This window comes from Eumetopias jubatus, unplaced genomic scaffold (genome assembly GCF_037043125.1).
Source record: "Eumetopias jubatus isolate StellerSeaLion01/CBP00866 unplaced genomic scaffold, mEumJub1_p1.0 scaffold_6, whole genome shotgun sequence".
In the NCBI taxonomy this organism is placed as follows: Eukaryota; Metazoa; Chordata; class Mammalia; order Carnivora; family Otariidae; genus Eumetopias; species Eumetopias jubatus.
The window spans coordinates 89,803,423-89,820,455 of NW_028274812.1; the positions used below are offsets into that span (position 1 = coordinate 89,803,423).

At 38.6% G+C, this 17,033-nt stretch overlaps 3 pseudogenes; 1 reads left to right on the forward strand and 2 right to left on the reverse strand.

The window, feature by feature from the left end:
- Nucleotides 1-12,264: 12,264 nt before the first annotated feature.
- LOC148164104 (podoplanin pseudogene) lies at nt 12,265-12,698 on the reverse strand (annotated as a pseudogene).
- A 1,421-nt stretch (nt 12,699-14,119) lies between these two features.
- Nucleotides 14,120-15,919, reverse strand: LOC114204603 (epithelial splicing regulatory protein 1 pseudogene; annotated as a pseudogene).
- A 43-nt stretch (nt 15,920-15,962) lies between these two features.
- LOC114204604 (microtubule-associated protein 1S-like) lies at nt 15,963-16,747 on the forward strand (annotated as a pseudogene).
- Nucleotides 16,748-17,033: the final 286 nt, after the last annotated feature.

A 17,033-nucleotide genomic window follows, 5' to 3' on the forward strand; every position in this document is an offset into this window, starting at 1 on the left:
AATTATATATCTAACTTTTTTTCATTTAAATTTTTCCTCCAGTGAAAATTACTTTAAAAATAAGTTTTTCATACAAGAGTCAAATTAACAAATTTTCTATTTTTTTCAGCATTATGAGAAGAAAATGAATTAAACACATTGCGTCAAAAATTCTTTACCGTCCATCCATATGTAACAGTCTTGCATGATTTCAAACATCTAAGTAAACAGAGTCAGAATTCAAACATATTTCTGTCTCAGGCCAACTTTCAAGTATTTAACCACTATACTCTACTGTAATTTCTCTAGGACTTTGCTGAACTGCAATTTTAATGGATATAAAGTGTCTGGATGATGAACAGGGATCAAACTGCACTTATTCATGCATCAAAGCACATGGGAAACTACATTTAAACCTGGGCAAAAAAAAAAAAAAAAAAAAAAAACCTGGGCAAAAATCACTATGACTGTCATTAGTAAACTGCTAGGCAACTCAGATGGGAAAGGGACTTAAGCCACAAATACAGGGAAATATTAAAAGAAAGAGGTTTCTTGGAAAAGAGTATATAGGAGGACTACTTGTGGAAAAAGTGATTAGAATCACTTGAGCACATTCCAAAAGTCAGAACAAGGTCTAGTTGCTGGAATCTACAAATAAATTGACTTGACCCATAAAATCATCATAGATACTCTAGGACATCAAGAACACTCCACCCTGGGGCTGCATAAACAATCTGAATAAAATATATTGTATTTATTTGTTTGCTTATTTGTTTATAGCAAGAATTCATGTGAAAGATTAGATATTTGGGCTAGCCTCTCACATTTTCACTAGTTCAGATATTTTATCATTTCGATGAACTATCTAGTTGATTGGCATTTGGAGAGCTGTAGGGAGAACAAAAAGTTTGTTAAAGAGAACACTGCTTTCAAAGTATGAATATCATTCCAGTGTCATCAAACTTACGTGGGTGTTTGAAAGAAATGCTGATTAAGGAACCCTACCTCAAACCTACTGAATAATAATCTCCAGAGTGAACACCTGAAACTTTTTATGAGTTCACAAGACAATTCTTTGTACACAAACAACTGAAAAATGTTGGTATTGAGGACTGACATTCTTCTATTTCTTGTTCACTGCTTTTTATGATGCCAAATGTGTTGCATTTTAGTCTCTTCCTCACTCTCCCATGCCAGTTGACTATATCACTAATTATTAACAAGGCACCCTTGACTACTGAATCCAGATTAAGCCTTAGGATCCTTCTCAACTCTATATTCAGCAAGACTTATCAACTGGCATGATACCTGTCAACTTGATGCTAATTTTCAGTAAATATTGATAGAATTTGGCTTAATAGAATTACTACTGTAATTCTACATACACTTGGTCAAAGATGCAAGTCTGAAACTCCTTAATAGTCTCCAAACTGAAGAAAATGGATAAAGGTCTAATTTGTGTTTTCTTTCTTGGTAATAAAAGAACATTTACCCCTAGCCTAAATGTTGAGCCTTAGCTAATTAAAACAGCCCTAGTCAGTTATCAACTAAATTCTCTTTACTCTTAATTGAAAACAGTCTCTGAGTCTGTGAATAGGCAGTGTTGGACACTGAAGGTCCAGATTTACAGAAAATTAAGAACAGGGTCAGGACTTTGAAAATCCAGGACCATGTGCAAAACAGTAACAGGCACCAGATACTAAGTGTATTGTGAGCAGAAACAAGTCTCTATAGGGAAGCGGAAATATTTTAAAAAAATGCAAATGTGAGCGACAAGTCACCAGTTCCAGTCATTCTATGACTTGACCATACATATTATACTCCATTTCTTATTTGTGGGTGCCCTTCCTTGCATATGGGTGTTTTATTCATTGTTAAAATCATTTTTTCTCTCAATTAATTTGAGTAGGTTTTCTTTTCCTTGCTACCAAACATGCTCTGAAAAAGACAAAATTTTATATTTATTGAAATGAACTAAAACCATATAAAAGTAAATGGTACTTATGTTTCAACAGAGGTATGAAATTTCTTTGCCACTGAAATGTAAAATATATATTCAGTAGGACATAGTTTTTCACACTTGGGGAAGATGTGACTGAAAAAATCATGTGATTTTAAAATCTAGGTATCAGTTGTATTACTTCAAAGCACTTTAAGAGCATGGGATGGGATAATATAATTCTTCTTAACAGATTTTTAAGTATGAAAGCTTCATTTAACTTACTTAAGCCAAGTCAAGGTCAACCTCTCATGTGAATTATGTGCATTACACTTAGAGTAGGAAGAAAAATCATATTGGTCAACTTCTTTTTATACTAACTACATTCTGATTTAATAAGCAAAATTTAGGAAACTTCTAAGACACATGTGCATTAATAAAAATATAATTTCAATCTACAAGACTTGTGAGTACCAATATCCATTTGCTTTTATATTTAATATATTAATTCCCTTGCAAAGTGAAACATAACTATTTGATTCTGAAATCAATTGATATCCATCTATAACAATTATTTGGTGGTAGTTTACTTTTCCACCAAGCCAGCATATTTTGGAACACGTTCTTTAGTTAATACATTATAACTACCATTGCTTTAAGTTGTAAAGTAATAAATATTCACTCTGTGAAATATTTTAAAGTAGAAGATGGAAAAAATACATTTCAGAGCTACCAGGAATAATCTTTTCTTCCTTTACCTCTTATCCATGTCAGAAATATTACCACATGTACACAATTACTTAAGGGGATATCAACATTGTTATAACGGAATAATACTGTATTTCAGCGATTAGAAGGTTAAAGTTTAAAAAAAAAAAAAAGTACATCCCTAATATTCTACTGGAAAAACACTGTTACCTCCGTGCTACTAGCATACCTTTCAAATAGCATTCTTAAAAATAAATGTATGGTAATCCCTACCTTCTTCTAGCTCCTGTTCACTCTTGACTCTAACCTTCCCATCATGGCTCACAACAAAATAATCCTGGGAGGGTTAGCATGCCCTTGCTAAGATAGCAAACAGACCCTCTTTTCTTTTTCTTTTCCTTCTACTTCTTCTCACAGTATTTACTCAATAGGACAGTCTAAGTCAGTCTCAATCTTTTCCTTTTCCTCACTCCATATCCAGGTCACCATAACATTCTATCTGCAAAGCTTTTTCAAGCTATTTTTCTACATTCCAGTGTAAGCCCTCAGCCCAGGAACCGTTATATATTATCTGAATTTTGAAAAGAAATACTTCCTGAAAAACCACACCTTCTTATCCCCTCCAATTTGACTTTCACTTCCCTACTTACAACAATTCAGTAACTTCCCATTTTGTTCAAAAAATAACAACCCAAACACATTTTCACTGCCTTTTAGGTCCTGCATGTCTGAATACTTTTTGTCTCTCTACATTCATCACACACTAAGTTCAATTACTTAATTCATCCAGGACATCACAGCCTTAGCTGTTTGAAGACTGCTATACATGCTTTTTTTTTTCTCTTCTTTTCTTTTTTTCTTTCCTCCTGGAATTTTTTCTCTCTCTTTTCTCTGTCGGGCCAGCTTTTCCTCATTGTCCAGCACTCGCCCTACCTGACTTGTTCCCAGAACCATCCTGACCATTCTTCCTACAGTAGGTCTGTCCACACCCATTAATCTCCATCTTGCCCACTTTTTTGTTGCTTTTATAGCATTTATTTTAGTTACTAAATACTTATGTTATAGGGTTATTTTAATCTATTCCCAAAATTGAATGTAAGTTCCCTGAAGGCAAAGATTATTTTTGTCTTGTTCATTCATGCTCCTCTAGAGTCCATCATAGTACCTACTGCATAATAGATTCTCACTAAGTAGCTTTTGAACGTACAGTTGAACAAATGACAACTCCTGATATTTTTGTGTGCTCATTCCAGCTTTTCCTTGCTTATATTTTAAATAGTTTTGTGGTCATAAATACTATAAAATATGTACATTTCTATATCTTAAATGTCTTTTTGAGATATGGAAATGTAAATAAATATAAAATGCAGTGTAAAATATTAGTTATACTACCAGGTTCAAACAGCACATTTTTAGTTTATGTTCTCATAATGTGTTTCCCAGCCATATTTTTAAAATTTTCATTTTTAAATAATTTTAGAATTACAGATGATTTGCAAAAATAGTGTTCTCATACATCCTTACCCAGATTCTCCTAATGTTAACATCTTATACAACCACAGTGCAATTAACATTCATATGATAATGTTAATTAAATTATTACTTTATTCTAATTTCACCAGTTTTTCCACAAATGTCTTTTTTCTCTATTTCTGGATCTATTAAGGATACAACATTGTATTAATTGCTATGTCCCTTGGATTCCTCCAATATTTTTGACAGTCAGTCAATGTCTTTCAAGACCTTAATATTTTTGCAAAAATTTAGTCATATATTGATTCTGTAGAATGTTCCTCAATTTGTGCTTGTCTAACGTTTCCATAAAATTAGGTTGAAGTTTTAAATTGGGGGCATAAACACCATAGGGATGATGTGACTGAATGGGGGTGCAAGGTATCAATGAGTCTTTCTTCTTTTCTCCTTCCTCTTCTTGTGATGAGAACATGGAAAATTTATTCTCTTGGAAACTTTCAAATGTGAACTACAATATTATTGACTACCGTCACCATGCTGTACATCACATTCCCATGGCTTATATATTTTATAGATAGAAAATTGTACCTCTTGACCTCCTTTACCCCTTTTACCCATCTCTAAGCCCTCTCCCTTCTGCCAACTGCCATTCCGTTCTCTATTAGATATGTTTGTTCATTTCTTTTTGGGGTTTTGTTTGTTTTTAGATTCCACATATAAGTAAAATAATAGAGCATTTGTCTTTCTCTGTCTGACTTATTTCACTTAGCACAATACCCATATGGTCTATCCATGTTGTAATTTATGTCTGAGTAGTATTCCTTTGTATATATACCACATCATCTTTATGCATGCATCCACCAATGCAAACTTAGGTCTTTTCCATATCTTGCTATTGTAAATAATGCCTCAATGAACATAGGTGTGTGTATATGTTTCTTTCAATTAGGATTTTTTTTTTTTTCATTTTCTTGGGATGAATGCACAGAAGTAGAATTGGTGGATTGCATGGTAGTTATTTTTTTATTTTTGAGGGACGTCACTTCTGTTTTCCATAGTGGCTGCGCTAATTTACTTTCCCACCAATAGTGCACAAGCATTCCCTTTTCTCCATATCCTCACCAACACTTGTTATTTCTTATCTTTTTGATAATATTCTAACAGGTGTGAGGTAATATCTCACAATGGTTTTGATTTTCATTTCCCTGATCATTACTGATGTTGAGTATATTTTCATGTCCCTGTTAGCCATCTGTGTGTCTTTGGAAAATTATCTATTCAGATCTTCTACCCATTTTTTAATGGGATTTTTTTTCTTTGCTATTGAGTTATATGAGTTCTTTATGTATTTTGAATGTTAACACCTTATCAGATATACAATTTACAAATATTGTCTCCCATTCAGTAGTTTGCATTTTCATTATGTTAATGATCTCTTTGTTGTGCAGAAGCATTTTTGTTTGATGTAGTACCACGTGTTTATTTTTGCTTTTGTTGCCTTTGCTTTTGGAGTCAGATCTAAAAAATCACCAACAAAATTGATGTCAAGGACCTTATGGCCTATGTTTTCTTCTAAGAATTCTATAATTTAAAGACTTGTACTCGAATCTTTCATTCATTTTGTTAATTTTTATATATTGTATAAGATAGGTGCTTTGTTTTGTTTTTTGCATGTAGCTGCCCAGTTTTCCCAACACCATTTATTGAAGAGACTTTCTTTTCCCCATATTCTTGCCTCCTTTGTCATAAACTAATTGACTGTATATGTGTTGGTTCATTTCTGGGCTGTCTATTCTGTTCCATTGATCCACATGTCTATTTTTATGCCAATATCATATTGTTTGGATTACTATAGCTTTGTAATATAGTTTGAAATAAGGGAGTGTGATGCCTCCAGCTCTGTTCTTCTTTCTCAAGATTGTTTTGGTCTTTTGTGTTTCCATAAAATTTTAGAATTGTTTGTTCTGTGAAAAATGTCTTTGCAATTTTCATAGGGAGTGCATTGAATCTATAGATCGCTTTGGGTAAGATGAACATTTAAAAAAAAAATTCTTTCAATCCACAAACAACAGTATCTTTACATTTATTTGTGTATTCTTCATTTTCTTTCATCAATGTCTTATAGTGTTCAGTGTAGAGGTCTTTCACTTCATTGCTTAAATTTATTCCTAGGTATTTTATTATTTTCATGCAATAGTAAATAATATTATTTCCTTAATTTCTCTTTCTGATAATTTGTTGTTAGTGTACAGAAACCCAACTAATTTTTGTATATTGATTTTGTACCCTGAAACTTTACTGAATTTCTTTATTAGTTCTAACATTTTTTGGTGGCATCTTTAGGATTTTCTATATATAAAATCATGTCATCTGCAAAGAGTGACCAGTCCTATTTCATCCTTCCCAATTTTGATGTCTTTTACTTCATTTTCTTGCCTAATTGCTCTTGCTAGGACTTCCAAAACTGTGTTGAATAATGTGAGGAGAGTGGCTATTCTTGTCTTATTCCTGATCTTGTTCCTGGAAGCTTTTCTTCTAAGATCAGGAATAAGAACCAGCAATGAAGTCCTTTAGCTTTTGCTTGCTTGGAAAACTCTTTATCTCTCCTTCAATTCTGAATGGTAAACTTGCTAGGTAGAGTATTCTTGGTTGGAAGTTTCTTCCTTTCAGTACTTTGAATATACCGTGCCAATTCCTTCTGACTTGCAGTTTCTTCTGAAAAAATCTGCTTATCTGCTCTGTGCAGCAGAGCAAAAACAACAGTGACTAGAAGCAGAACAAAAATACACTCTTCTTGCAGGCCACCGGCCACATGGCTTGAACCAGTGTGTGCATCCACTGAGACAAAATGCAGAATTAAATTTATAACACTGTGACTGTCAAACAGACCCAGAGAACATCTAGTTAATGTCCATTATTTTATGGCAAAAGCAACTGAAGGGAAGTGACTTGCTCAAGGTTCATTTTACTTGGAACTTACCATGTTTCCTGAATCTGAGTGTCTCTTTCCTGCACCAAGTTAAGTAAATTATCAACTGTTGTCTTTCAAATAAAGTTTTTTGTCCCTTTTACAAGCTGTTGTCCTTAGGGGACCCCTGTATTGTGAATGTTATTTATTCTATTTGATGTTGTCCTATAAGTCCCTCAAGCTGTCTTCGTTTTTTAATTTTTTTTTCCTTTTTGTTCTGTTTGCATGAGTTCCACTGCCCCACTTTTTTGAGATGACTGATCCTTTCTTTACTTCATGTAGTTTGCAGTTGTACATCTCTAGTGTATTTTTCAGTTCAGTCATTGTATTCGGCTCTATGACTTCTGTTTGGTACTTTCTTATATTTTCTATCTCTGTGGAAGTGCTCTCTGTGTTTATCCATTCTCCCAAGTTCGGTGAGCCTCCTTATGACCATTACTATGAACTCTTTATTAAGTCAATCAGTTTTCTCTGTTTCATTATGATTTATTTTTTCCTGAGATTTTATCTTGTTCTTTCATTTGGGATATATTGTTCTGTTTCCTTTTTCTGCTTGACTCTTCATTTCTTTTCATCTATTAGGTGAAACAGTTATCTCTTCCAGCCTTTTAAGAATGGCCTTGTGGAGGAGATAAACATTATTGTTTAACATTGACCTAGCTCTTGGTTGTCTCTCAAACCTTTGTGTTTGTCTAAGCAGCCTGACTTGTCCTTGATAGGTCTCAGTTGTTAGGGTGTGTCAGTCTTCCAAAGGGAGGGATCACAGTCAGCACATATTTTCAGGGTGACTTAAAGCCAGACCCTCAGGCAAGAGTTTTTAAAGTATATAAATATATACAGTCCTGTGGGGTCTCAATTGTAAACCCTGCTGACCTCCACACCAGGTGATCGAACGTGTTCACTGGGTGGCAGTTACAAAAATCAGGGCTCTGGACAAGTATATAAGTTCCTTTCTGGCAAGTACCAGTGAGCTAGTGAGGCAAAGGGGTAGTGCAAAGATGGTATTACTGGGCCTACCTTCCCTGAGACCACCTCTATATTCTCTAAACGTATAGAAAGCCTGAAACCTGCTCTTCAAGATGAAGCTCTTAAGACAAGTAAATAGCCCTTTTTCACAGAAGGACTAAAGATGTGTTTCAGTCTGCTGCCTGTGCAGTGCCCTGGGAGTGGTAGCCTGACAAGAAGTGTCTTGCCAATCATTTCAGTCCCATGGGATCTAGGAACATAAGTCTCCCTGGCCATCAGAGTCAGGTGATCAAGGAGGGCCCCATCTGCAGCACATACATGCCTGCTGGATTTAGTGAGGCAGAGAGAGAGTACAGAGTCAGGGCCCATCCTCCAGCTTTAGCAGGGCAGTGGAAGAGTACAGGACCAGGTTTTAGTAGGCCAGTGGGAAAGAGCAGGGACTGCATGGACCCAATGACACAAGGTAGAAGGAAAATGAAAATGGTGTCCCCCAGCACCTTTGTCCCTGGAGAGAGTACCAACAAGCAAATGCCCTCCTGGCAGACATTTTAAATTGGCAAAATGATCCTCTTCACATACAGCTTGGGAACTTTTCAAACTGCTGCTTTTGCACTGGGCCCCTGGAGTGAGTCTGTGTACAAACCTTTTAAGAGTAGTATCTCAGGCCCCAAAAAGCCAGATGTTTGGGGGGTTTATCTCTGGTCTAAGTCCCAAGGGTTGGGGTGACTGATGTGGGGCACAAACCTCTCACTCCTCAGGGAGAAGATTCTGATTTGTGACACCTTTCCTGACTGTGGGTTACTCTGCCAGGGATGGAGTTTTTGGTGAAAACAGATTCCAGCCTCCTCTATCCATCTTGATGTGGCCCTTTTATCACTTGTTATAAAGAAGTTTTTTACCTAGTTTTCAGGTCTTTTTCAGAAGGAATTGTTCCATGTGTAGCTGTAGATTTGGTGTGCTGTGGGAAGAGGTGTGTTCAGGATTTTCCTATGTCACCATTTTGGATCATCCTCTATCATGACTCTTATTGCTGGAGAGCTTAATCACTTGGATAAGGTTATAATCCAATAATAACTCATCATCATCATCATCATTCTTCCTTTTCTTCCTCCACAAATGGTTATAGCTTTGACCTTTAGACTTGCCCTTTTTTTCTGTTACGAACCTTATCAGTTTCTGGTACCACAGATGTTCCAGAATTCATAAGTTAAGGGCAATACACACACACACACACACACACACACACACCAACATATATAGTTGTTGAGATGTATATATTTTTCTTAATATGAAGAGGCATCAATATCCAACAAAAGAAAAAAACTTCATTTTCCTTATAACAAAATCAACAGCCAAGATAATATTGCAGCATCAGTCTCTTCAAAAGCAACCCAAGAAGAGTTAGGTAGAAAACTATCCTATGCAAGTGGCAGTCTCACTCTGTAAGCAAGGAATAAAGAGGAATTTCCTCTACTTAAAAAGAAGAAAAAGACCATCCATTGCTCTTATTCACTCCCACCTCTTCTTTTCTGAGTTGCCTTAGAAACAGATCGGAAAGAATCTTTAGGTTAACACTTTGGCATATAAATTTATCTTTCTAAGGGGAAGATAAACCTTTTCACAATCTAAAGATGTCACCACTGTCTAGGATTCCATCCCTTTTGAAATATAAATACGTAGGAAGATAATACTCTAATCCAAATGTCTGTCATCGAAGGCAAGTATCTGGGTCTTTGGGAGATAAGAGAGAAGGGCCATGGGTGGAATCAATTAGTTTCATCACTAAAAATACAAAAAACAAAACAAAAAAACAAAAAAACAACAAACAAATAAAACCAAAAAACAAATGGCCACTCATCTGTTCCTCATTGCATGTGAAATATAAAAACTATTTTAAGGGAAGTGAAGGCAAACATTCTGTCTTTATAGCATAATATTTTCCATAGCTCAGGAGGTTAAGGTTTCTATGATAACACCATGAAATCTAGGGAAGATTTATTTTGCATTTTTTTTTCCTACACCAGGGCTGGAATCATAGAGCTCTCCAAGGAGTGTTGGCAACTTTTATTGAATGATGGTAGTTAGAAACCAAGATTGGGCATCAAGTATGCTCCTTGCTACCTGAATGCCACACTTCTAGTCCTCCTACTTAGTAGACAGTGGTTAGAAATATGTGTGTATATATACAAATATATACATGTATACTAACCCATGTACACACATTCATCTTTATTTTATTTCCATGTATAACTTCTTCCCTCCTTTCCTATCTCTATTCATCTATCTTTTTTGGTTTTTTGTTTTGTTTTGTTTTTTAATCCACAAGTGCACATTAATCCTTCCCATCTTGTTCCAATACCACAGGGTTCCTTTTAGTGTTCCTCCTTTGCTTATTTGCAATTTCATTCTCTGACAGTGAGTAACCTGGGTTATGTTTTTGTTTTTAACATTAACACTATTTTGGGTACAATAATTTTTAGTATAGCTACAAAATACTTAGAAAAAAATAACAAGAACCTATACTTACCAATATTCCCAATTAAAGGTTAACCTACTCTTGGTTTTGCATTTAAATCATTAGTAATTACTTTTAGTTAGAAATTTTCTTGGCTCAAGCAAGGTATATACATTTAAAAATATGTACTCATGTTTTATGTATGTATGTATGTATTGAGAGAGAAAGAGTATGCGTGTGTGAGCAGGGAGGGTAGGGGGAGAGGGAGAGAGAGAATGTTAAGCAGGCTCCATGCCTAGCGCAGAGCCCAGGGCGGGACTTGCCCTCACAAGCCTGAGATCACGACCTGAGCCGAAATCAAGAGTCGGATGCTTAATCGACTTAGCCACCCAGGTGCCCTGACTGGGAGTATCTTTTATTTTTAAGCTACATATTTAAAATTAGTATTTGCAAGATTATTTTTTGCTTCCCACATTTGTCCTCTGAAGCAGAAGTAAGTGTTAGAAAACGGACAGGTTCTATTTCTCATGCTAGGGGCACACACAGGGTTTCTTTCAGTCTGGGAACCATCATTGTTCTTACTTTCTAGAACACTTGAGCATACATCAACATTGAGCCTCTAGCAGCTTCCTCTGAATACAAGACAGAGATCTCCATATTCCCGAACAAAGTAGCCAATCTGAAGGACCTGTGTCATAGAAAAGAAAGAAGTCTGCTTCCTTAGTTCTGCCTCCCCATCATCCAAAAGAAATGCAGGTGGCAGGTAAGGGCCAACTTTCAGTCATAAATTTATGAAATCACAGGAGAAGGCAGTAAAGCAAATCTGCAGACTGCCTGGTGTCCTTGTTGTGAGAAACAAAATGCCTTCTCCAAAGTATAAACTTCCTATTTATTATATAAAAGGGATGCCTTTGTAATGATTTATCTAAACAAGTGAAATATAGTTGCTCATTACATATTATCCAAGTCTAGTTTTTCTACTTGAGTATTCATACCAAATCAAGCTTTAAAAATATAACAAATTAGACTGGGATGTGTAGATTTTAACAGACTAGAAATTGCAGAATGTGTATGCTACTTATTGACATAGCACTAGGCCCTAGGACTCCAATGGTATAAATATCCCCTTTGCATTTTAATAATTACAATATGATTAGAACAAAGACATTATCATAGTTTCTAACACTGAATTATAATGTCTTTCTCTGTTACAAATCAGCTTACATAGTTTTGCTCCATTTTCTATGCATTTTGTCTTTTAAATCACTTTTTACAAAATATATATTAAATATATATACACAAAATATATATTAAAATTAGAAGACAAACGCTTAGAGGAGCAAGTCTTATGAATTATCTTTCCTTAGATTACTATTGGCAAGTGGAGGGATCATCATGGATTTTGAGTGGACTGGCCAAGCATTTCCATTCCCACATGCTCAGGGATGGGAAAAACGGGAAACTCTCTTTTTTATTTATTTTTATTTATTTTTATTTTTTAAAGATTTTATTTTTATTTATTTGACATAGAGAGAGAGAGACAGAGTGAGCACAAGCAGGGGAAGTGGCAGGCAGAGGCAGAGGGAGAAGCAGGCTCCCCACAGAGAAGTGGGAGCCCGATATGGGACTCGATCCCAGGACTCCGGGATCATGACCTGAGCCAAAGGCAGTCGCTTAACCAACTGAGCCACCCAGTCGCCCGGAAACTCTCTTTTTTAAACATGTGGGTAGAATGGCACAATTCTTTAGCTCTTCAGGGTATCCTTCCAACATTTTTCACTCAACAGCAAAGATGATCCCTCTAATAAATGCAATGGCTAATAAGACCCTCAACTATGATTCCAACCAAGGTCACTGTCACCAAGCCATCTTTTCCAATTGTTGTCTATGTCCCTCCATCCTCTTTCTCCATGGAGTAAATAGTTGCCACATGCAGGGTTGTAGTACTCTGACTTTCCTCTTAGACACAAATGTGCTTTCTGGAGTTGGCAGACCCTCTATGTGAATGTCATACACTCTGTAATTGTTGGCACCAGACCTATCAAGGCTCCAGACTCATAGGACTTTTTACAGGCACCTGGGGTCACGATGCCATCTTCCCTACCTGAAATCATAATATGATCTTCTGGCCACACCATGCTAACCCCTTCTACCAGGATCCAGAGTGGTGTGCTTTCTGAGACGAAGAACAGAAATGGTTCTGTCCACATCTTCTTGGTTTACTTGTTGTCTTTTGGTCCAAGCATCTAGCTAGCTTCCGTGCTAAGGAAGATTAAAAAGTTCTACAACCACAGGCCCTCACTTGGCAAAGCACAGGAGTGGGAGCTGAATTTCAGAAAGAAAAAACCCCTGTGCAGGTGGGGTCCCCAAGCTTCCTTCAACCACAACAGCTGTAGGAGGAAACTTTGCAGTTGGGAGCTTTCAGAGCAGAGTCAGCATTTATCTCTCCCACAAGGGTGAGGAGCAATCATGGTAAGGTGGTCTATCTGGGGCTCACTGGCCCACCTCTGGCTATTTAGCTAGAGCAAAAACAATGACCTTTAGATGAGAGCCCACCCTAGCCCATACTTTTTGACCTTGTGAGACCCTACACAGTCAAGCATGACTAACTTCTCATCTACAGAACTGTGAATAAATGGGTGTTCTTTAAGTCACTAAGTTGCGTTAAATTCATTAGGCCACAATTGAAAACTAATACAGACATCCTATCACTGCCTCTTGGCACTAGGGCTGTGGCTTAATCTAAGGAAATCTCAATAGCAGGACTTTGGCTTAACCAGATTAATCGTATAGTGGGAGGGTGGGGAGTGAAGGTGAGGTGTGGGAGGAAAAAAAGAAACTCAGATTACCTGGTGTGAAATAATGTGTGTGTGTGTATATCTATCTGCTCCTGATTCCTGATGCAGAGCTCCCAAAACCTCTTGTAATAGAGTTGTTAGGTGAATCTTTTTTCCTAACATTTTATCTTTGATCCCAATTGCTGACACAGAGCTCCTAAGGCCTTTGCAATTTCCTGAGTAATAGCAACATCCAATATTGGATTTCTAAATCCTTTGGAATACCCTGAAGTGTCTTTTGTTCTAATGAAGTGACTTTTGGTGGGTTGTTGAATGGGGCTGATCGCAGAAAGACCAAGCCATGACTAGAATCTTGGGACTTTCAGCCCTACCTCTCATTCCCCCTAGAGAGGAGAGGGACTATAAATGGAGTTAATTATCAATCATGCCTATGTGATGAAGCCTCCATAAAGAAAAAAAAATCTCAATTAGAATGAGGTTCAGAGAGCTTATGGGTTGGTGAGCACATTCACATGCCAGGAGGGTGGCACACCCCAACTCCACAGGGACAGAAGTTCTTGTGCTTGGGACCTCACTCTATGTACATTTTCACCTGGCTGTTCATCTGTATTTTTTATCATAGGTTTTTATTATATAATAAACTGGTAAATGTAAAAACAAAAAACAAAAAAACAAAATGTACCCCATCCCATAAACACAAAGTTCAATTCCTCATCTGAATACTAAAAGACTCCCGATCTCTTCCTTCACAGTTTTGTGTGTGTGTGTGTGTGTGTGTGTGTGTGTGTGTGTGTGTGTGTGTTGTTTTTGTTGTTGTTTGTTTTGTTTTGTTTTTAAGGACACTTCTGTGCTGCCATAAATGCTTTGTCTGTGGACTACATCTGGATAATGGCATCTCCTTATGGGTAGCCCTGATGATTCTATACCATGTGAAACATGTGAGTTTGAGTATCTGTAGAAAACTCCCCCAAGAAAGTCCAGGATGCCCTCAATTGAGGCTGCATAGGAAAGATCTCAAAGGTGTATATGGTCTTTAATATTTATAGGAGTACAAACTGCTGAGGCAGCACTGACATGGTTAGAAGAGAAATAGAAGGACTGAGAATGGATTCATTACCTGCTGAACTTCAGCAGCTCTGCTCTTGAAGAGTTCAATGTATCTTTTACCCAACAAGTCTTTATGCTTCCTCAATGTATTCTGTACATCTTCCTCATGAACAAAGAAGACAAAAGCATTTCTTGTTGGCCTACTGTCCAGGGAAGTAACAAAGAAGATGTCTTCCTTCCAGTAATGAAAGACCACCACTTCATCAGTTGTGAGCACTCACATGCAGATGACGACGTCAGAGAGGAACTGGGCTACTTCTTTGGATGTAACCACAAGTAAGTTTAAAAGAAAATCATCACCTGTTGCTTTGTAAAGCTCATTGTACTGGGTCTCCATGTGATATTTGAGCCTCTGCAGTGCTAGGTCTCTGTGCTCCTCACTTACAAACCTAACTGGGGCTTCTCTATTCCTTCCCCCTGGGAATTCAGACAAAGTGCTGTACTTCCCACAGCAATATCAGGTCATTTGAAGAATCATGGAACATCTTGATCTGGACTGCCATAGTAAACCTTGAGTCCTGACTACAGTGTTATCAATAAGTTCCATTTTGCTGCAAGTGCCACTTTGAAATTTGGAACTTACTAACTCTGGATCTGAAAACCTGTGATTATAGGGCTGTGAAATCATTGCTAAAATTATATTCCCCACATCTAACTTGAGAGGTTCCATACTGGGAGACTGAACTATTCTCAAAATTTAAACACTGTGTTATTGCTGCAATATCCAGTTTATCAATATCAGATGAACCAGAGTAACACATCTTGAATTCTCTTCAAAGATAGAGAAAAAGAAGAAGAAGAAGAAGAAGAAGAAGAAGAAGAAGAAGAAGAAGAAGAAGAAGAAGAAGAAGAAGAAGAAGAAGAAGAAAAGAAGAAGAAGAAGAAGAAGAAGGAGGAGAAGAAGGGGAGGAGGAGGAGGAAGAAGAAGTAGTAGTAGTATTCAGGCAACAAAGATTCTTCCTGGAAGCCATGGGATGTAGAATTTGCCTGACATGAGCCTGCCTATTAGTACAGAGAGAGAAGGAGGTTCGTACCCCAATGTTCAGTTCATTGCTCACTGACTGGTTAGAGTGTCTCAGGGCTGGGTCCACCTGCTGCTGGGAGGTTTTTGGCATGGATTTAGTGTCTTTACAATTTTCCATCAGTTCCAGCTGATCCAGTCTAACTAGTACTTTGTGCCAGTTGCAATGTGTACTTGTTGTTGGCCAGATCCATAACTTTCCATAACAGCAGGATTGGCTCCTTCTCATTGGAGCCCAGTTTGACCTCTCAAGTGGCCCCAGTGGTGATCCCAAAAAGCACTATCAAGTAATCCAGAGACTCATGACAATAGGTGAGGAGAGAAGGGGCTCTGAGGTAGTGAGTGGGGGTGGAAGTGAGAAGGAGAAAACCTGCGATAAAACCTCTTCTATGAGAAAAAGACAGTGATCCCCACCCCTCACTCCTTGCTACCCCTGGTGCAAAAAGGGTAGCTAACCACCCAAGTCCAAACCAGACTAATACTTCACACCCTGGGCAGGAAGCATGCAGCTGCCAGCCTCCAAGGGCCTGGGAGTGTTCTTAGGGTAAGTGGTGGAGTTGCTGGAGCCACCAGCCTCAGTGGGCTTTCTCAGGCTCAAGGGGCCCTGCTGCTACATCTTCCCCTAGGCCTTGGTGATGCCACCTTCTTTATCATCAGTGGCTTCACAGTGCTGCTCAAAGGCAGCTATAATCCCAATGAGCTTCTAGAAGTTAATGAGGCACCTGGACCAGGTAGGAGCCAGCCTGGTGACCCACCTGAGCCTTGACAGCCTCTGTGGCCTCACTAGTCACCTAAAACAAAAGTTGGCCTAGTATGATGAAGTGGCCATCGGTGAGGGCTCTAGGGAAGGCAGGTTTTGCAAGTTTATCTCACCCAACCTGGGTGTCCTGCTTCTCAATGCCAGTGTGCCTCACAGCTGGTGCCCTGTGAGTACTAGGCAGAGCTAGCCCCGAGTCTCCTGGACTGGCGGAGCATCACACCCCTACCCCTGAGCCACTGGCTACTGCCAGCTCAGCCTGACAAATTCTTCTGGAAGACAGTTATGGCCAGCTGCACCCACCTCAGCCTATACCAACTGCAGGCTGACCTCCATATGTGCCTGGCTGGTGTGGCACCTCATGGCCCCACCAAGAAAGGTGCTGTTACCTTGTTGCAGCCAGGTCCCTTAGGAGGTAAACCCAGGAGCCCCTCAGAATCATCCCCGGGAGGTACACAGGGCAGGCTCCCCTGTGGTTGGTGTCAGGGAGGCGGAACTCCAGGTAGCCCTCAAGCCCAGCAGAGCGCACAGCACATCCCGCCCAGGTGTCCCATCCACGGGGAAAGTGCCCAGTAGCTCCTACCCTGTTCCAGCTGCCGGTGTGGAAGGATCCACCAAGCAACTTCCAGGTGCCCTGAAATGGTGGCCACGCCCAGACTGGAGAGCAGCCTGCCAGTGGGGCTGAGGCCCTCGGGTCAGACAGCAATAGTTTGGATGAGAAAACGCTGGAGCTGCTTTTGGTCAGCAGCAGCTCCTGCCCTCGCACTCTCTTGCCCGCTGGAGCCCACCAGGCTGAGGTCAGTAGGCGGCTGTCGCTGAGTCCCCTGCTGGACATGGACGCCAGACCAGGCGGCTCACCCAC